Source organism: Neoarius graeffei, chromosome 10 (genome assembly GCF_027579695.1).
Source record: "Neoarius graeffei isolate fNeoGra1 chromosome 10, fNeoGra1.pri, whole genome shotgun sequence".
NCBI classification, from domain to species: Eukaryota; Metazoa; Chordata; class Actinopteri; order Siluriformes; family Ariidae; genus Neoarius; species Neoarius graeffei.
Window position 1 is genome coordinate 41,453,616 of NC_083578.1, and position 22,500 is coordinate 41,476,115.

General features: G+C 42.2%; 1 protein-coding gene across 1 annotated transcript in view; it reads right to left on the minus strand.

The window, feature by feature from the left end:
• The window catches only part of pxnb (paxillin b), a 202,400-nt gene that overhangs the window by 114,816 nt on the left and 65,084 nt on the right, over positions 1-22,500 (minus strand). The gene's annotated exons all lie outside the window — the stretch shown is intronic.

The following is a 22,500-nucleotide window of genomic DNA, read 5'->3' on the forward strand; positions in this document are numbered from 1 at the left end:
CCCGTCCATGAATTTTAATATATTCAACTCCTTAAGCTGAATGAGCATGAACTCTGTCTCCTCATTGCTCCAGAAATGCACGTTTCTGCTCGCCATTTTCTCTTCATTTGTTCCTCCTGACCTCTTCTGCTGCTCGCTACTACTGTTGTCATGCCGACCGAGGCTGTCGTGTTCCCCGCTTGTGGTCTCGTCACTCGTCACTTCCGGAAGGGGCAGTGCTGAAGTAAGTAGCTCGACTACGTAGCTCGATAGGGTTTACATGCACTAAGTAGCTCGGCAAAAATCGCATAATCTAGATCGTGTAGCTCGATTACGAGAAATCAAGTTCGGTTCAATTTCAGCCTAGCTAAGGTGTATCCATGGCATTTAGAACTTCGATTTCAGTCGAGCAACGGCAGAAATTCGATTTTCTCTATGTGCATGTAAACGCACTCAGTGAGTGAGAGAGAGACGGAGAGGCGTGTACAAAGGCCTGCCGTTGCGCATATACCCGGACTGCAAGTAGGCCTGTTAGGCTAATTAAAAATAATGCAGCCTTCCCGATTCGCCTTCCGACCCCTTATTTTAAAAGGTAGCCTACGTCGTGCTCGTGATGAGCTTTATCATAGCCTTCTTGGCTTACATGAAACGGACATCCCCGAGTCAGGCTATAAACCAATTTTGATGCATACAGTAGCAGCTTGACGCGAGGAACCGGCCTTATTGCATTATCCCGTTTATCCCGCTTCAGCATTCATGCAAGTTATTAATAATGGCTTGACATTCACAATAAATAAGGATTTCCCACTAGCCTAAATAAAATGTTGTTATACTCGCAGGGATGCCTAGTTGATGCTATCTGAAGCATAAAATCTGAATATTTTAAGAAACATCTTTATTAGCGAAGTAGATAAACCATTACTGCATCACTGATACGCACACACACTGGCAGCTGATTCGCCCACTCCTCCTCTCCACACATACTGCTCGAGGGCTATCAAGAGGAAAACCCAATGCTGCGTGATATTTAGCACAGAGAAGATGGTCAACGATACCTGGAGTCTACCAAAGGTTAGTATGATGTACTGTGCTCAAACACACCTGTCCAGTATGTAACTCAGAAAAGGTAGCCTTATGCTAGCTTTATGAACTGCTAGCCTTATAACGTTATCAATATTGAACATCCAGCTGTCAGCCTATAATGTTGGAAACACAGCAAACAATGTGATAAAGATAAAATGCGGTAGTTGAGATAGGCTACTGTAGGATACCTGTAGGTTAATAATAACTTCGTATTTATTTGACTATTATAATTTCATTGACTCTCAATGTTTGCTCATCTGTGAATTGCGAGCGGGATTTCTCAGCTACGAATAGGGTAAGCACATACAAATTCAGTATTCCTTTGTATATTTTTTTGATGTAATGGAAATTTTTAGTGCTTTGATGAAGAAAATGTACTTTTTTATCCATAGATTAAAAACAGACCTCAGGAATAGGCTCCAAGGGGAACACCTGGTAGCCTGTTTACAAATCTCCATAAAATGGTCCCAAACCCAATGACTTCCCTTACGATAGGGCACTTGAGTTTTTTTTCAGGAAGCCACGTAGAATTAAATGTTCTGATAGGGCATGCAGGCTTTGCACCAATTAGGGTAATGCGTTTTCATTATTGTTAGTTGCCTTGGTGTTACCAGGGAGCACCACAAATTGCTACCTGGTCTGTGGGAAACACTGCCATTTTTAAAGTAGTCATCATATTGTTGCAGAATATATAAAATTAAAGAGCATGAAGCGCTGAATTGAAAACTTGTTTAAACATGTCCAAAAAAACCAACCAACCAACCAACCAACAACAACAAAAAAAAAAAACCCCACAACAACTCAGTGTTCGAAATACCCATCTGCAGTCTGCATTTTGCAGAATGATTTTCAAGATTGCAAAAGAAAAATTAAACAACCTGCAATTTTGCAGAATGAAAAAAAAAAAAAAAAAAAAAAAAAAATCAGGCTCGGGATTCAATGGTTCTCAATTTAGCAAACTAGCAGCACTGTAAATAAACTGAAACCTGCGCCGAGCGAACCTGACGGCGTTTTCCAGGTCAAAGTTGAGCAATATTTACGTAATACCGGTGAAAGGCGACGACAACCAAATAAGGGCAGTTGCCATTTTCCGATGTAAGATTTCGTCACTTTTAATACCTGCCGGGATGACCCGACAACTACCTCGGCAGTTCCCGCCATGCATCTCCCAGAATTCAATGCGGCACAACAAACATGGCTCCCAAGAAGAGGATTGTTTCTTCGGGGCAAGAGTCCAACAAAAACGCCAAGAAAACAAGGACGATTTTCTCATATCTTGGCAAAACCGGCAGCCAGCGTGACTCCAACAACAACAGCGACAGATCGCGCGTCCGCGAGGGTGACAAAAATGAAGACGGTCGCTGTTATAGTTGCATACATATAAATTGGTAAATTGTATTGGTTTGTATATATTGTATTGTTGAATCATGCAAAATTATATTGATATTATATCCCTTTTGAAGACAGCAACAGTATTTTACCTTTATTCATAGATACTTTTGAATATTTTGTTTTCTCATACCAAGCTACACTAATACATGTGTACATGTTCTATTTTTTTTTTTTTTTTTTTACTAGTGCTGTCTTGCCTGTGGTGCAGACTACAACCCCTGGCAAAAAATATGGAATCACTACTCCTGGAGGATGTTCATTCAGCTGTTTTACTTTGTAGCAAAAAAAAACAAAATCAGAGACATGACACAAAATTGTTTTATTTAAACAGCTGAACATTCTGGCTTTGTAAAATATACCAAAAAAAATTATATGAAATTGTTGTAATTAATGGCACATTTTTTTAAAGATCAAGTAGAAGAAAAAATTATGGAATCACTCAATGATGAGGAAAAAATTATGGAATCAAGCTATAACTTGCATTTCTAAAACAAATATCCGCACAAGCCTAAATGTGCAAATTATGGCCCTTTTCCACTACCCTTTTTCAGCTCACTTCAGCTCGCTTCAGCCCAACACGGCTCGCGTTTCGACTACCAAAAAAGAGCACGACTCAGCTCGCTTCAGCCCTGCTTAGCCCCTAAAACTCGCACCGTTTTGGAGTGGGGCTGAAGCGAGCCAAACCAAGCTGAGTGAGGCTGGGGGCGTGAGCAGACACTCCCCTGTGCACTGATTGGTGAGGAGGAGTGTCCTCACATGCCCACACACGCCCCGCGAGCACGCTGGGATCTGTAAACACCGCAAACCCGGAAGAAGAAGAATTACGAATTACGAGAATTTCTGAAGCCTTATGCGCCTCGCCTCATCTATACGCCCTTGCCAGTATCTGTTCGCGTTGTCGGTGACAACAAGCCACAGCACCAAGACCAGCAACACTAACGACTCCATATCCTCCATGTTTATTGTTTACTATTCGGGTCGTGAGACTACCGCTTAAAAGATCACTGATGTCACTGTTTGCGCTGCTTAACGACATCACGTGACGTCCACCCACTTTCGCTAACTCCACCCAATGTGTCCACCCACTTCCAGCCAGCACGGTTCAGCGCGGTTGTAGTCGAAATGCAACTCCAACAGCCCCCGCTCAGCTCGACTCAGCCCAACTCAGCACGGCACGGCTCAGCCGCGTTTGTAGTGGAAAAGCGGCATTAGTCTGCAGTTAAAAGAGACTGCTTGTAGACCTGAATGAGCTGTTACACCTGGCTGATTGACAGAAAACATGGCCCCAACAAGAGAGCTGTCAGTTGAAACAATGGAAAGGATTATAAAACTCCTTAAAGAAGGTAATTCAACACGGAGTGTGGTAAAAGATGTTGGTTGTTTCCAGACAGCTGTGTCTAAAATTTGGAGCAAGTACCAACAAAATGGGAAGGTTGTAAAAGGGAAACATACAGGTAGATCAAAGCGTCAGGACAGGAAACTCAAAGCAAGATGCCTTGAAAATAGACAATGCACAAGAAAAGAAATGAAAAACAAATGGGCAGAAACAGGAGTCAATGTTTGTGACCAAAATTTAAGAAATCGGCTGAAGGAAATGGGATTTACATACAGAAAAGCCAAACGTTAACCATCATTAACACCTAAACAGAAGAAAACAAGGTTACAAAGGGGTTAAAGAGGAGGAGTCGTGGACTGTGGGTGATTGGATGAAAGTTATATTCAGTGATGAATCATGATCTGCATTGGCCAAGGAGATGATGCTGGAACTTTTGTTTGGTGCTGTTCCAATGAAACATATAAAGATGACTGCCTGAAGAAAACAAGCAAATTTCCACAGTCATTGATGATATGGGGTTGGATGTCAGGTAAAGGACCTGGGCAGATGGCAGTCATTACCTCTACAGTAAATGCACAGGTGTACATTGAAATTTTGGACACTTTTCTCATTCCATCAATCAAAAGTACTTTTGGTGGTGATGAAGTCATTTTTCAGGATGATAATGCATCTTGCTACAGAGCAAAGAGCATTAAAACTTTTCTTCAGGAAAGGCAGATCAACTCAATGGCATGGCCAGCAAACAGTCTGGATCTCAATCCAATTGAAAATATATGGTGGAAATTGGGGGGGGGGGGGGGAGTCCATGACAAGGCTCCATCCTGCAAAGCTGATCTGTCAACTGCTATACGAGAAAGTTGGAACCTGACTGATAAAGAATATTGTTTTTCATTAGTGAAGTACACGCCTCAAAGAATTCAAGCTGTCATAAAAGCCAGAGGAGGTACAGCAAAGTACTAATTGTGATTTTTTTAAATTTATGATTCCATAATTTTTTCCTCATCATTGAGTGATTCCATAATTTTTTCTTCGACTTGATCTTGAAAAAAAATGTGCCATTGATTACAAAAAATTAATTAGAGGTATATTTTACAAAGCCAGAATGTTCAGCTATTAAATTAAATAATTTTGTGTCATATCTGTGATTTTTTTTTTTGTGCTACAAAGTAAAACAGCTGAATTAACATCCTCCAGGAGTAGTGATTCCATATTTTTTGCCAGGGGTTGTAGCACAAAGTAAAACAGTTGCCCTGTAAGACAAAGCTCATAGGTTCAGTTCTGTAGCTCTCAGTTCTGCCATGATTAGTTTGTACCCAGTTCTCTGTTAGTTTAGAGCAGTGAAGCCCCTGCAGTAGTTCTCAGTTCAGTTCAAGACCTTGCACTTTAGAAGCCAGGCAAATACCATGAACCCAAACGTCTTTCCATTTGCCAGTTGGGTTTTATTCCTTAATGGCATCAATTCTTTGCATCATCGTAAGATGTAACAGAGTGTAGAATTGAAACCTTGCTTTCAATTTAAAACTACAGGTTGCAGATGCAAACACTGAATGAAGTACATTTTGGGTAACAATCTATTGTTCAAGCTAGAAACTTAATCTTGACAAAATGTAACATGACGTGTAACATAAAAATGAATGTTTTGTTTCTTGAAGAACAGTTGTGTTCTATTTTTTATTGTGGTGATACCTTTATTAGTATGTTGTGTGGAAGGATAATGTGTGGGTGTGATAACTAGTACATTTATGAATTAGTTGGTATACTTCAAGTTGTAGTAGCCCGTAGTGTCAGGGCGAGGGGGATGAAAGACCTGTGGAGGTATCATGGAATGATAACTTTGCTGCAGAGAAGGATCTGTGAAGACTGAAATTAAAAATAGAGAGAATAAAGAATTACAGTAATGCTATGAGTTGTAAAGCTAGATATGATGTAAATATAGGCATTATTAGGTTGAGAAGTCTAACTTGCAACGTTGCCAAGATGTATAATCGGATGATCCTTAATCGCATCGGTGGTCCCATTGACCTTCATCTCCGCTTCAACCAGAATGGGTTTCGTGAGGGTAGATCAACCATTAGCCATATTCTTGCCCTGTGTCGTATCCTCGAAGAAGTGCGAAAAAACAACCTCCCTGCAGTACTGGCATTCCTAGACTTCAGAAAGGCCTTCGACTCAATCCATCGTGACACTATGTTTAAGATCTTGAAGGCTTACGGTATTCCACCAAGGCTGCTTAATGCCATCAAGGCGATGTATACTAACACACGCGCCAGGGTCGTCACGACAGATGGCGAGTCCGATGAATTTGAGATCATCCAAGGAGTACTCCAGGGTGACACATTGGCACTATTCCTATTTGTCATCATTCTGGACTACGCCCTTCGCAAAGCCATCACCGGGAGAGAGGCGGAACTTGGTCTCACATTAACTCCGCGCAGGTCGCGCAGGCACCCGGCAAAGGTGCTTGCAGATCTCGACTATGCCGACGACATTGTTCTACTATCTAACAATGTCTTACAGGCTCAGAGACTGCTGACGCTCGTGGAGGAGGAGTGGAGTGTCGCCAGATCGGACTCACTGTCAATGAGCAGAAGACCAAAGTGATGTCTTTCAATGTCCCCACAACTCCTCTAGTGACGACAAACGGCAGCCCGTTGGAGGAAGTAGCCGACTTCAAATACCTAGGCTCCTGGGTCAGCTCCACGAGTTGTGATATGAAGGTGCGCAAGGCACTCGCTTGGAGAGCCCTAAACGATATGAAGGCTGTCTGGAAATCAAGCATGCCACAAGATCTCAAGATCAAACTCTTCCGCACCACCGTGGAACCCATACTTCTATATGGAAGTGAGTGCTGGGCACTGAATACATCCCTTCAGAAGTCGCTGGACGGCTCATACACCCACATGTTGCAAGTTGTATTGAACGTCAACTGGCAGGACCATATCTCCAACAAAGTCCTATATGGCGACCTGCCCAAGATCACAGACAAGGTTGCCTGGCGTAGGCTTAGCCTTGCAGGCCACTGTTTCCGCCACAGCGATCTGCCAGCAAGCCATTTAGTTTTGTGGGAGCCAACCCACGGCTCTCGCCGGCCTGGACGCCCAGTAACAACATTCTTGGACACTTTGAAGTGGGACGCAGGGGCGGCCGACATTGCCGAACTAGCCAACTGTATGCTGGATCGTGAGAATTGGACAGCTAGGTGTGCAGCTCGGCTGAGGCCGCCCTGATGATGATGATGATGAGGTTGAGAAGGGTGTAGTATGGAGGCTTGTATATTTGCAGAAAATATTTCCAAATTGCAGAACAAAATTGACATTCTGCAATATTGCAGAACACTGGAAAAAAGTATTTCTACCACTGCAACTTAGGAACATTTGAAAATCCAGCATTCTATAAAATTTCCATTTCTGTCGATTGCCCCGGTCACAAACCAGCAATCATTTTCAATTGGTTTAATGTTCTATTCATGAGAAGAAACCTCAATCAGAAATGAATAGACCAAAAAGCCAAAAATAAAAGATTTAGAATTTTGAGTATCAGGGTAAGAATTACAGATAAAGGCGGCTTCTTTTATATCACAATTATGCACCTAGAAGGCTTAAAAGTAATATATCAATGAAATTGGTACATGCTTTGTGATTAAACATAAGCCTGAATTTAGCAGGTATGTCCACTTTAAATTGTGGACACCAAGCATGACTAATGATGGTGGTGCACAAATGCGCTGTGTATAAGAGGGTGAAATTTTTGTTAATTCTCTTTAAAACAATGTTACTGATATTTATACACCTCATTTTTTTCTCCATGAAAAGATATTAGGAAAATCATTGATTTTTAGGAAGTATACAAAATTTTCTTCAGTGATCCGATCTTTTGTGGGCACTCGACAGCAAAGTTTTCAGTCAATTTTATGAGAAAAACAAGTCAACACGAGAGATTCGATCACTAGGTGGGAATCATGAGTTTCAAGCTGACTGAACCAACAGTGAGCGAGCTGGAAGCAACAACAAAACACACGGACAGGTGATGAACATCAAGTTCTTAAGACCAACAAGCAAGACCGTGAAAGATCGCCATTTTTAAGCGACGAGAAGCAGCAGCTGTACAAACGCAAAGTCATCCATTATTGTTGTTGCTGCTGCCTCTTCTTCTCCGTGTTATTGTTATTTCGATGTTCGCGCCAAGGTTTATGCAAACGCAGCGACGTAACTGATGTATATAGCGACGTAACTGATGTGGCTCCCCTTAGCACCCCGAGCTATGGAAAAGCAAACTGGTTCTCAGCTGGCTCGCAAGTGAACGAGTTGTGAACTAGCACTGGCCCCAAACCAGCCCTGGAACTGATTTGGTGGAAAAGGGGTAACAGAGAGCCTGAGCAGCTATGCAATAAACATTGTTTAATCTCGCGCAGTTTGAATGAATAGGGCAGGTCAGGCCAGATAGTGCTGCCTCCGGGCACAGTTGGCGAAATTCTGAAATTCAAAGTGGGACAAGAAATCAGCCAGTTGTTGTCCAAACCTGGAATGTGGGCTGTTCAAACGATGAAATTATCCAATGCAGAGGACCTGTGAGGTGTGTTACTAATAACAGAACTGAGGAGTGCCCTTGTTAATGATGTTTTACAGCTGCCTCATTGTCACAAAAACAGAATTTGCTTCTTGACCAGTGTTTACCCCACAGAAGACAAGCTACATGATTGGGTAGATCCCATTAGAGCAGTGAAAGAAGTGTTAGCTGACAAGGATGACAATTCTTTTGGCTATGCATCAGCAAACTGCTGATTATTGAACTGCCCCCAACCAATGGAAGGGGCTGCATCTGTGAACAACTTAAATGCTAATAGAAATTCCAGGTTTCCATTAAAGAAGAATGAGATACCGTTCTATTTACCCGAGAGGAGGAGACCAGGACTAGCATTCAGATCTGCAGCCTGTATCCAAGCTCACCCCATCATGAAGTTCTCTATAGATTTAAAGAGGTCAAAAAGCCTGGATACATAGAAGCACACCTATAGGGCTAATGCAAGCTGTTGGATTGAGTAGTTTGGGGGGGGGGAATTATGTCATTGTTCTACGACACAGGAGCAAGCCCCATGGCTAATTTGGGAGCATGGACGATGTAAACAAACCCACTTTTGCCGGGAAACACAAACTTGTAGAGGGAGCCGACCAGACTTCAGGGCTTGGATTCTGGAGTTCACAGCGGCAAGTGATGCTGGACAAGGCTGACAAAGAGTTATTTGGGACTGCAGGTGCGGCTTTTGGGCTTAGACTCGTGCTCTCTTGGGTGGCAGAGCAGCCACAGATGGGACCGCATAGAGGTGCAAGCAGTTTTTTCATTTTCGGCAGCTTCCCTAGGAGCAGAGGAGCTGAAAAGACCTGCAGCTGGGGGCTCAACGTGGATGCCCCCCTGCAACAGTGCAAACCGTTCCTTAAGGGAAGCTCCGACTGGAGCTGTGATGCTATTTATTCACAAGATTTCCAGGAGCCTGGTGCAGGCCATTCATTTATCCTGAGAGCAGAAGACTTCTACTTGCCAAACAAGAGCTTCGGCAAATAGAAATGGTGCTCTCTTGCAAAATGGCTTGCAGAGGAAGCAGCAAAGGTAGACAGATTAAAGCAGCTTAAATAGGCACTCTATGAGAGATATGCCACTAGAATGCATAGAAGGTAGTCAGCTGTTAGCAGAGCTGACAGCTGATGGGGCTGGCTTGAGATCAGCTGCAGTCAGCTGATGTAGCTGGGATTGGGCTGAGCTTGACTTTGTGGCTTGCCAGAACTATGCTATGCTCAATTTTTGCACTGGGAGATAATATCTGCCTTTTGGCAGCATGCTGGTGTAGTGGTTAACACTGTCACCTCACAGCAAGAGGGTTCCGGGTTCTAACCTCACGGCCGACAAGGACCTTTCTGCATGGAGTTTGCATGTTCTCCCCATGTCTGTGTGGGTTTCCTCCAGGTGCTCTGGTTTCCCCCACAGTTCAAAAGACATGCAGATAGGTAAAATACTCAGCCACTGGGGATGTATAAAAGTCAGTGCATATTTGGTGCCGGTCCCAAGCCCGGATAGATTGAGGAGGGCTGCATCAGGAAATGCATCCGGTGTAAACCTATTCCAAAATCTAGAAGGCACAATGTGAGATTAGCGTGAACTAAACTGGTTATTAACCTTCGGAAAATAAAGTCATATTATTATTGTTTCTGAGGAGTTTACTCAAAGACGTCAGTGGAAACAACTTAGCCTTTTTGGACTGCAGCATGCACATCAAACAAGACAGAAGCCTTAGCATCGACGTCTACTAGAAACCCCCACACACACAGACCAGTACCTACTGTTTGACTCACCACCCACTGGAACACAAATTGGGGGTCATTAGGACCTTACATCACAGGGCTCAGAAAATTCCTACAACGGTAGAAGGAAAAGAAAAGGAGCAAAAACATATCAAGGAAGCACTTCAGAAGTGCGAGTATCCCAACTGGGCTTTCATCAAGACCAGAAAAAGAAACATAACAGACAGGGAAGAAAACAGCAACAAATGCAAGAACAGTCCAGAAATGTAGGGAATGACAATCTGAGAAACTCAGGAGGATCTTCCACAAACACAACGTTCCTGTACATTTCAGACCCAGTAACACTCAGAGGCAGAAACTGGTCCACCCTAAGAACAGAATACCCAGACACAAACAGGACAATGTAATGTACGCAATTCAACACAGTGAGGAATACACAGACATGTACATTGGGGAAACAAAACAACTGCTTCACAAGCACATGGCTCAACACAGGAGAGCCAGATCCTCAGGCCAAGACTCTGCAGTCCATCTTCATCTCAATAACAAAGGACACTCGTTTCAGGACTGCAATGTACACATTTTAGCCAGAGAAGACCGGATGTTTGAAAGGGGAGTAAAAGTAGCCATCTTCGTCAACCTGGAACAACCATCACTGAACAGAAGAGGTGGTCCGAGACACCACTTATCAGCCACCTACAATGCAGTCCTTGGCACACTTCCCAGAAAACTGAATACACATCTACACCAAAACTCAGCTGACTTCAATGACTCGCATGATAGCAGAGAGAGCCAACGACCCACAGATCATCCTAATGACTCTCTAGGCTGCAAACACTGTTTGCACCCAGCCTCCAGTGACCGTAACAACCTACAGGATGACTGAGCGGGTCAACAACCCATGTGACCTCAACGACTCTCCTTAGGGTTGCTTTTGGTCCACTAGAGGATAAATACCTCGAACTCCCCCCTAGTCAGACAGAACTGAAAAAGCCTTTCGGATGAGAGGTGAAACATCTTCAAGAATTTCAAGCAAGTCCAGTTGCCTTTTTTCGCACCTACAACATTTCTATGCCTGTTTAAGTTTTTCAGTATAGCCAATAAAGTTGTACAGCAGTACTGGCAGTCACTCCCCAGGTACTGTTTTCACATTTTCCTTATAAGTGAAAGAGAACAAAAGGGAGGTGGAATTACTTCGTGTTCAAAAAGACTCAAGCTTAAACACGCCCTAGCCGAAGGCAAAGTGTGAAGGTATGAACAGATGAACAGTCTGTGAAAATATCTGGCCTACAGCAACAATCACTGAGGATCAGTAAAAGATGAGAGAAGAGGCTGGCATATTTTCGTGATGTTCCTACTTATAATTCACTGGTCAAGTTGAACTGAACATCTATGAGCATGAAAATTAACAATAGTGGACTTCAGCCTGTTAGGACTAGGAATGGGTACCAAAACCTGGTGCTAATATGGCACCAGTTCCTATACGATCAGTATCTAACAAACCGATCTCAGTCCCTCATTTTAATGCCTCATTTCAGTGTCACTTAAATAGCTGCAATGTCAATTGAAATATTTGGCCTCTGGTGGTCCGATAAAGACGTTACAGGCAACCTAAGCATCATTACACCTCGTGCTATTGCTAGTTAACATTACACTTGATTGCCATTAGCTAGTAGCTACCTTTAAAAGGCCTAAAGCTAAACTGTGGTTGTATTTCACTCGAAATAATTCTGACACCAGTATGTGCAACAAATGTTTGGGGGGGGAAGACACGTCAAAATTAATGAAGGGTCTACCAATGCACAAGATACACTTGCTGGAGTTTGTAACAGTGGCATCATTTGGGGTTATCTCATCTCATTATCTCTAGCCGCTTTATCCTGTTCTACAGGGTCGCAGGCAAGCTGGAGCCTATCCCAGCTGACTACGGGCGAAAGGCAGGGTACACCCTGGACAAGTCGCCAGGTCATCACAGGGCTGACACATAGGCTACATCCACACGACAACAGCAACGAGATGTTATTTAAAAATATATCGCGTCCAAATGGGCAACGATCAGTAAAATATCAGGTCCATATGGCAACGCAACGCTTGCTGAAAACGATGCAATACACATGCCACACCTCTAGGGGCGCTGTAAGACGGTCCCTTCGGAGACACCAGAACAATAGAAGTAGTAAGGACGCATGCGCATAAACTATTATGCGCGAGACTTCATATTAGCCACAAAGTCAGGAAAATCTGTTCGTAAAATTACATTATAATGACCAAATACAATGAAAAGTATTTTTCCAGTCTCACCTGTGAAAGGTAATCCCATGTGATCTCGTTTGGACGGCAAACCTGTTGGTACAGTTAAACGCAGCTAATCTTTATTCTCCGCTTTGACCTATCCAATATGGCGGCGAGGATGACGTATGATTCTACGCGGAAGGCAGCGTCTTTAATGGTCCGGAATAAATTGAATGCTACACGTTGATGGATTAATTTGTTGTTTCTCACCTGTGAAAGGTAATCCCATGTGATCTCGTTTGGACGGTAAACCTGTTGGTACAGTTAAACGCAGCACATGAATCTTTATTCTCCGCTTTGACCTATCCAATATGGCGGCGAGGATGACGTATGATTCTACGCGGAAGGCGGCGTCTTTAATGGTCCGGAATAAATTGAATGCTACACGTTGATGGATTAATTTGCTCTTCTACGCCCTTTTTGAGGAATGTATTGTAGGATTTAAACCCACATCTGAAGAGGTGAGATCGCTCCTTTTTTCCCTATTTTTGCTGGTGGGATTGACTCTGCCCTAAGGGCAGAGTCTCTCTCACTTTGCACCATTACACAATAAATATTCACAGTGAAAATATTTTGTAAGCGCGTTTCATGAACCAAGTTATAGGATTTGTTGACAACTCGCATCGAGTTCGTTACACTTCTACCCGGCGTGAAGCACTCACAGTCATGTGGTTGTGACGTCATTGTAAACAAATCCGTTCTACTCATCCAGACGACTTCGCAACGGCAACGTTGCCAGATCTTTCCACTCTGGAACCCGTTCTCAAAAAGATTGCGTTTTGGGCACCCAAAACGCCGGTGCCGTGTGGACGCCAGGCCTAAACGATAAGCAATTGTATTGGAGTCACCTGAATCCGTTGCCGTGTGGACAGGGCCATAGACACAGACAACCATTCACACTCACATTCACACCTATGGTCTATTTAGAGTCACCAGTTAACCCATAGGTCGCGTTAACCGACAACTGTCCGTCACTGACGGATTTTTTTTTAGCTATGACGGAAAAATCTGAAGGCCATCGGTCATTTTGAGGGATGTTTACCATTACCAATAACAATAATAGCCTAATAATAACAATAATAAAACATAATGAAACATATAATTGAAATGATGGGCAAGTTGTGGCAGAGTTTTCTTACATACAGTATACATAGTCTTCACTGCCGTCACTTTCAATCTGGGCCGACATTGCGGCAGTCTTGATGTTCAGTGCATAGGCTACTCATGTATACATTGTAGCCACTGCGCAAGGCTGTTCCCCCCATCACGCTCCTGACCGCGCTCTGACTTTTCTAACCACTAGCACAGTGAGATGTATTAATGTTTCCCTTCTCTGCAGAAGACACGTCATTTTTGCTATAAAAAAAAAAAAAAAAGAGATGCATTGGGTTGTTTGTGTCGTTTCCCTGCCTGTACGTCTTAATGCAATAGCGCTCATTTAGGCTAGTTGTTTTCTTGTTTTTAAAATGAAACAAATGTCGATTTATTATATTCTTCCCCAGCAAGCTTAGGAACATCACTGCTCGAATATCTGCTAAACTATCATTTTAATGAGAGCACGGGTAGACAAACTAACATTTAAACATGACTTCATTTTATTTAAGACCTTCCGTGTCAGGTTCCAGGCTCCGCCGAGCCGAGACGCGGGGTGCAGCTGCACCACTGGTGCAGAAAGACCGCATGCTGCAGGATTTCCTCCCTATGAAGAGAGTACTAGCAGGGTCGGGAAATCCAACTTTCAGAGGCTCTTGCCGGCTTCTGATCACTTCCCTGGGAGAAATGTTTCCCGACTTCAGAACTTTGGCTGAAGTGGCGCTGGTTATTCCAGTTTCCAGTGTCGCAGCAGAGCGCGGGTTCAGCCTTCAGAATAAAATTAAAACGTCAATGAGAAGTCGTCTGTCTGAGGCAAAGACGCAAAATTTAATGACAATTGCCTCAGCAGCAGTCTCCATTGACGACTTTAATTATGCACAAGCGAGCTCCCAATTTAAATCCATGCGGGCCAGAAGGAAGGTTTGAGCTCACGCAAACAGGTCAAATTAGATTGTCACTCATATCATTGTAGTGGACTGCTCATATTTTAACTGCAATTGTCTTGCTACGTTGTAAAATAACATTGTTCATATGCCCGTTAAGGCACAACAGCCGCAATGTTTTTAGCGGAGGGAAAGTGGGTTCACAAGTGACCGAACGTCAGAATCTCTGTTCATCTTTTTGCATCATAAATACATAAATGAATGATTAAATAATACAAGCTTGTTCTGTGAATTAATTTTTAAATGCAAATGAGTCCATGAAAACACAAGTTATTAAATATATAGCATTTATAGCCTATATACATTGCCATTTAAAAGTTAAAATAAAATGACAGATAATAATGGACAATGACGGAATTTTTACGACCCTGTCCGTCAAAATGACGGACAATGAAAAAGTCTAACGCAACCACCAAGTTAACCTAACCTGCATGTCTTTGGACTGTGGGGGAAACTGGAGCACCCGGAGGAAACCCACACGGACACGGGGAGAACATGCAAACCCCACACAGAAAGGCCCTTGCCGGCCACGGGGCATGAACCCGGACCCTCTTGCTGTGAGGCGACAGCGCTAACCACTACACCACCGTGCCGCCCCTCATTTGGGGTTATAATCCTGAATATTTTTGCCCTGAAAAAGGAGGCGTTTATAGCAAAATAAGAGACTTGACTCCCGAGGGAGGGGCAGTAATCAAGTGCGGCACAATGCAGTCAAAGCTGGAAGACGTATACCCAGATGAAAAGCTCCAGGTACAGTGCTCAGCGTAAATTAATACACTCCCTTTGAAAAGTAGCATTTTAAACAATATCTCAATGAACACAAACCATTTCCAAAATGTTGACAAGACAAAGTTTAATATAACATCTGTTTAACTTACAACCCCGATTCCAAAAAAGTTGGGACAAAGTACAAATTGTAAATAAAAACGGAATGCAATGATGTGGAAGTTTCAAAATTCCATATTTTATTCAGAATAGAACATAGATGACATATCCAGTGTTTAAACTGAGAAAATGCATCATTTAAAGAGAAAAATTAGGTGATTTTAAATTTCATGACAACAAACACATCTCAAAGTTGGGACAAGGCCATGTTTACCACTGTGAGACATCCCCTTTTCTCTTTACAACAGTCTGTAAACGTCTGGGGACTAAGGAGACAAGTTGCTCAAGTTTAGGGATAGGAATGTTAAGCCATTCTTGTCTAATGTAGGATTCTAGTTGCTCAACTGTCTTAGGTCTTTTTTGTCGTATCTTCCGTTTTATGATGCGCCAAATGTTTTCTATGGGTGAAAGATCTGGACTGCAGGCTGGCCAGTTCAGTACCCGGACCCTTCTTCTACGCAGCCATGATGCTGTAATTGATGCAGTATGTGGTTTGGCATTGTCATGTTGGAAAATGCAAGATCTTCCCTGAAAGAGACGTCGTCTGGATGGGAGCATATGTTGCTCTAGAACCTGGATATACCTTTCAGCATTGATGGTGTCTTTCCAGATGTGTAAGCTGCCCATTCCACACGCACTAATGCAACCCCATACCATCAGAGATGCAGGCTTCTGAACTGAGCGGTGATAACAACTCGGGTCGTCCTTCTCCTCTTTAGTCCGACTGACACAGCGTCCCTGATTTCCATAAAGAACTTCAAATTTTGATTTGTCTGACCACAGAACAGTTTTCCACTTTGCCACAGTCCATTTTAAATGAGCCTTGGTCCAGAGAAGACGTCTGCGCTTCTGGATCATGTTTAGATACGGCTTCTTCTTTGAACTATAGAGTTTTAGTTGGCAACGGCGGATGGCACGGTGAATTGTGTTCACAGATAATGTTCTCTGGAAATATTCCTGAGCCCATTTTGTGATTTCCAGTACAGAAGCATGCCTGTATGTGATGCAGTGCCGTCTAAGGGCCCGAAGATCACGGGCACCCAGTATGGTTTTCCGGCCTTGACCCTTACGCACAGACATTCTTCCAGATTCTCTGAGTCTTTTGATGATATTATGCACTGTAGATGATATGTTCAAACTTTTTGCAATTTTACACTGTCGAACTCCTTTCTGATATTGCTCCACTATTTGTCAGCGCAGAATTAGGGGGATTGGTGATCCTCTTCCCATCTTTACTTCTAAGAGCTGCTGCCACTCCAAGATGCTCTTTTTATACCCAGTCATGTTAATGACCTATTGCCAATTGACCTAATGAGTTGCAATTTGGTCCTCCAGCTGTTCCTTTTTGTACCTTTAACTTTTCCAGCCTCTTATTCCCTCTGTCCCAACTTTTTTGAGATGTGTTGCTGTAATGAAATTTCAAATGAGCCAATATTTGGCATGAAATTTCAAAATGTCTCACTTTCAACATTTGATATGTTGTCTATGTTCTACTGTGAATACAATATCAGTTTTTGAGATTTGTAAATTATTGCATTCCATTTTTATTTACAATTTGTACTTTGTCCCAACTTTTTTGGAATCGGGGTTGTATAACGTGAAAGTAAGGTTAATAATATAACTTAGATTACACATTTTTTCAATTTTACTCAAATTAGGGTGGTGCAAAAATGAGTACACCCCACAACAAAAAACTACTACATCTAGTACTTTGTATGGCCTCTAGGGCTGTAACAATATGCGTATCGAAATCGCGATACACAGAGCCACGATCCGTGTCGCGATACAAGAAGGCAGAATCACGGTACACCCTTTCAAACTTCTCCTCAGCCCAAAAACAGAGGTGCTTCCAAACTTCAATTTATGAATACTTTACTTTTTATTTAAATTACATTTTAAACTTACTTAAATTACTTTTATTTTTTATATCTATTAGTAAGTCGTTTTTTCGGCGACCTGCGACAATCTTCTGCGAGTCACGCAACGTCCACACTTGCCACTGGCAGAGCATTCATTTCTTTTAAGCAGTCGCCATTCTGGTTGCGACGCGGGGAGCGAATCTGTAAACAAGCAGCTCACTGGCTGGCTAGGTGTGCCACAAGCCAATCACAATCACTTGACCGGAAAGGCATGCAGTGTTGCCAGATTGGGCGGGTTTAGGTGTTTTTTGGCTGGTTTTGAACATATTTTGGGGTGGAAAACGTTAGCAATATCTGGCAACACTGAAGGCATGTCTGCTTGGGCGGAAGCCTTCTGCGGTAGTTACATTTTGACACGCGAGCAATGTTTCACTATAAAAATTCCGTAATTTCCATCTGTTTTCCGCGATCACAGAAAATCATTGGCCCTATGAGAATGAGACAGTGAGAGAGCCACCCCCCCAAAAAAAAAATCTTAACGGATTTACACGATTTGGAAAAATGACTTTTTCAGAACCGAAAAAAACAGAGCTTCCGGCTCAACAGTATTATTTTGAGAAATAAAACAGTCTTTGGATATACATTTGTTCATTTTTGCATACATATTACTCATTCTCTGCAGTGGTCTGAATTATTTGTTATTAAATAGTTAATGTAAGTAAGTAAATGTTAATAAGTCAAATTTACTAAAAATACATTTAAAAAAAATCGTGGGTGTATCGAATCATGGGTCAAAAATCGCAATACGAATCGAATCGTGAGTTGGGTATATCGTTACAGCCCTAATGGCCTCCATGATTTTTAATGACAGCACCAAGTCTTCTAGGCATGGAATGAACAAGTTGGCGACATTTTGCAACATCAATCTTTTTCCATTCTTCAGCAATAACCTCTTTTAGTGACTGGATGCTGGATGGAGAGTGATGCTCAACTTGTCTCTTCAGAATTCCCCATAGGTGTTCGATTGGGTTCAGATCAGGAGACATACTTGGCCACTGAATCACTTTCACCCTGTTCTTCTTCAGAAACCCAACAGTGGCCTTAAGCCTAGGTCACAACCGGATGTACGATTTTTTGGCCGTGCGATTTTTGGCGTTTCCCAAATCGCTGCGTTTTTTTTGTTCGTGGAGAAAGAACAAATTTTGATTCGTTGGCCATAAGTTTGTCTTGCAACCTGAAAAAAACGTAAGCGCCCGTAGAGTTTGTTTGACATGACAAAGAACCTCTGCGGCCGGTCTGCGGCCAGTCTACGGCTCGAAAATCAGCATGTCACACGCGCGCCCTCCGTGCGTTTCACGCGCGCCCTCCGTGCGTTTCACGCGCGCCCTCCGTGCGTTTCACGCGCGCCCTCCGTGCGTTTCACGCGCGCCCTCCGTGCGTTTCTTGCGTTTTTTTGCACGTAGACCGGCCGTAGGAGCACGTATGGCCGGTTGTGACCGAGGCATTAGATGCGCGTTTAGTCATGTTGGAAAAGTGCACAACGACCAAGGGCACAGAGTGATTGTAGCATCTTCTCTTACAGTATAGAGCAATACATCTGTGAATTCATGACGCCATCAGTGAAATGCAGCTCCCCAACACCAGCAGCACTCATGCAGCCCCACATAAGGACACTGCCACCACCATGTTTCACTGTAGGCACCATGCATTTTTCTTTGCATTCCTCACCTTTGTGATGCCATACAGTTTTGAAGCCATCAGTTCCAAAAACATTTATCTTGGTCTCATCACTCCACAGTATAGAGTCCCGGTAGTCTTCATCTTGCCCTGGCAAACTCTAGACGGGCTTTTTTGTGCCTGGGCTTTAGGAGAGGCTTCTTTCATGGACGGCACCCATGCATGCCATTCCTCTGCAGTGTACGCCGTATTGTGTCACGGGAAATAGTCACCCCAGTTTGGCTTTCTACTTCTTTAGATAACTGCAGTGAACTTGCATGCCGATTTTCTTCAACCCTTCTCATCAGAAGACACTCCTGTCGAGGTGTTAACTTCCGTGGACGACCTGGACGTCTCTGTGAAATGGTTGCAGTTCCATCTTTCTTAAATTTTTGTACCACTTTTGCTGATCTTCTTGTAGCCTTCACCTTTGTGGTGGAAAGAAATTATTTTCTTTGGGGAATTCTGAAGAGACAAATTGAGCATCACTCTCCATCCAGCATCCAGTCACTAGAGGTCATTGCTGAAGAATGAAAAAAGATTGATGCTGCAAAATGTCACCAACTTGTTCATTCCATGCCTAGAAGACTTGGTGCTGTCATTAAAAATCATGGAGGCCATACAAAGTACTAGATGTAGGCTAGTATTTTTTTTGTTGTGGGGTGTACTCATTTTTGCACCACCCTAATTTGAGTAAAACTGAAAAATGTGTAATCTAAGTTTATATTATTCACCTTACTTTCACGTTATAAGTTAAACAGATGTTATATTAAACTTTGTCTTATCAACATTTTGGAAATCGTTTGTGTTCATTGAGATATTGTTTAAAATGTTACTTTTCAAAGGGGGTGTACTCATTTACGCTGAGCACTGTATTGAGGTATTTCACCTGACGTCACAGGGTCACGTGACGCCCCGGTGTCCGCCATTTTGAACGTCAAGCTAGCTAATGTCAACAACAGTAGGCAGGCTAGCGCGCGCTAGCTCCCAGCTTGCCCGAGCGCGCTAGCTCAGTAAACTAGTAAATCCAGTAAAGGAAAAACTTGAGACTGAAAGGTTTTAACAGTCATCCAAATGACTGAACGTAAACATTGCTACAGTAACATACTAGCTACTGTTGTTGACATTAGCTAGTGCTAACAGCTAGCTGCTAGTACACTGCTACAACTACACCGACCCTAATAATACAGTTCTTGGTCATTGCCTGGTAACAGCAAATTTATAACGGGTCATGTCTCAACAGACTAAGAAGTTATTTCAATGACATTTAATAACATTTTGTTTATCCTGAGGACCGAAAGTAAATGAAAATGTGAACAAACCTTAGCTGTAATAAGATGGCGACCACCGGCTCCAGGGACGACCCGCTGATGTAGGCGTTACCCAGCCTGACACAAAATATTTGTAGGCATCCAAACTCTTATACGCTTTCAGATCAATACCTGTGTATGGCGATGGGTTTTTAACGACATAGGTATACAGATCATGTGGGCCGAAGTCAGGTAAAGACGAGGGCTTCGTGTACTTCCGTACGTCAGTGAACAATCCTGGTGGAAGCAGGTAAACGTCGTTCTCTAAGCCTGCTAACCTCAATTTTTGCAAATACCTCTCCCTCTGCTCGCCCTGTAAATGCCCTACGTCGCTGGATAGTGAAGGTGTTTTCTGCATCTCGCTCCTTTTTCTTTTATGTTTTTCGTTTGTCGCCTTCCTCACATTCAAACTGATTCGAGCCGTGCCGTCCAAAATGGCAGCATCACATGACTTGGTCACGTGAGTGAAATACCTCAATAAAAACCAATCTTGGCTTCTTGGCTATTTCATGAAGAAAACTCAAGGTAAGTCACTGAGTGTGAGCATTATGTACTGAATTATGTAGATGCCCAAAATACTTTTACTGACATAACTATATCACAACCCATGATACATATCCCTTCCACCAATAATTAGCCTGTAGTCAATTGATAATAATAATAATAATAATAATAAAAAACATCATGGTAAATATAACTCCCCAACTTAATGTTCTCCATTCGGAAAAAAAAAGTCTTTAGAATACAAAGAATTCCAAAACAAAAAACTTATTACTATAACTGTTATTTAATGTTAGGTTATTGTAGTTGGGTTATGTTTTATTTATTAAGTGAAAGTTATGTAAATGTATTCAATGTTTTGCATTAATTTAAGGTATTAACATTGTTCAAAATAAACTTCAAATTTGCCTTAGAAATAAAAAGGTTGTTCTTTAATGTTGCTGACCATTTTATGTGAGGTGTTTTTGTTAGGTTTTAATTTAAAAAGTATTGGTTCAAGCATCCTTTAGACACCGCCACCATTTTAAAAGAATCGTTTTTTCACCAGTATTTTCAATTTGTGAAAAATGCTATAATTCTTGAAAAATTAAAAAAAAAAAAGAAGATACGTTCTTACCATCAAATACTTTTATTCTATATTTTGTTGGCTTTTTTTCCATTTTTGGGGGGTTTGTTTTTGAGTTTTTATTTCATCTTTGAATGGTTCAGTAACACAGTCCGCCATTTTCTTCTTCTTCTTTAGGGTTTTTGCTGGTTTGGCACCACCGACTGGGCTGGAGTGTGGACAAGGAGATATTAGGGTGGGGTGGGGCTATATTCTTTTAGCTATTTCTGTTTCTTTTAAATACTTGATAAAGTGATATCTGACTTGATGCGTGCTGCGATTTTGCTTTGCTCTACTCACGGTATATGAGCTGATATCCTAGTTGTAGAGTAGCCAATCAGAGCATGCGATTGCTCATATCCAGTGAATGTGGATAGAAACTTGTGTGTGCAAGTTTTATCAGTTGTTAACCATTATGCAGGATCTTGATACAGACATTAACAAATTCTCTACATTGTGACAATATAATTACTAGAGAGAAAGTTTTATTTACTGAAGAATGTAAAGCAAAATGTTTAAAATATAAATTTTTGTATGGTGTCTTGATTTGTCTGGTGGTTTCTTTGAGGGAAGCACAGACAGTACACCTACTGTCAAACCAGGATCAGTCATGGAAAAAATATTGTGTGAGAGACAGAGATTAAAGGGACCAGCTCACCCTTCCCAGAATCCAATTTGCTGTTTGTGTTCATGCGAACAGACAGACGTTGATATACTTTTTTTTTTTTAAAGATTTTTTTTGGGCTTTTTTTCACCTTTTTATTGGATAGGACAGTGTAGAGACAGGAAACGAGCGGAGAGAGAGACAGGGAGGGATCGGGAAATGACCTCGGGTCGGAATCGAACCCAGGTCCCCGGATTTATGGTATGGTGCCTTATCCACCTGAGCCACGACGCCCCCAGACATTGATATATTTATATTAAAAAAATATACTTTGTACTACATATAAATCTATGTAAAACAAATTCTAAATAAAAACTGTAACTTAATGTTACACACCGATTTTTTTTAAAAATAAATCAATCATCTGGATGTTGATAATTGTGGAACAGTGTTGATAACTGTGGACAAAAAGGTGTCAATAATTGCGGAACGGTGCCATGTAATCGGGAATCAGCTCATTTTTTTCCCAGTGGAAGTCTGAGTAATTATTCCTGCACAATTTACGTATTGAAAGTCTCTTCTACTTTTGCAATGGCCAAAAGTTCGCTAC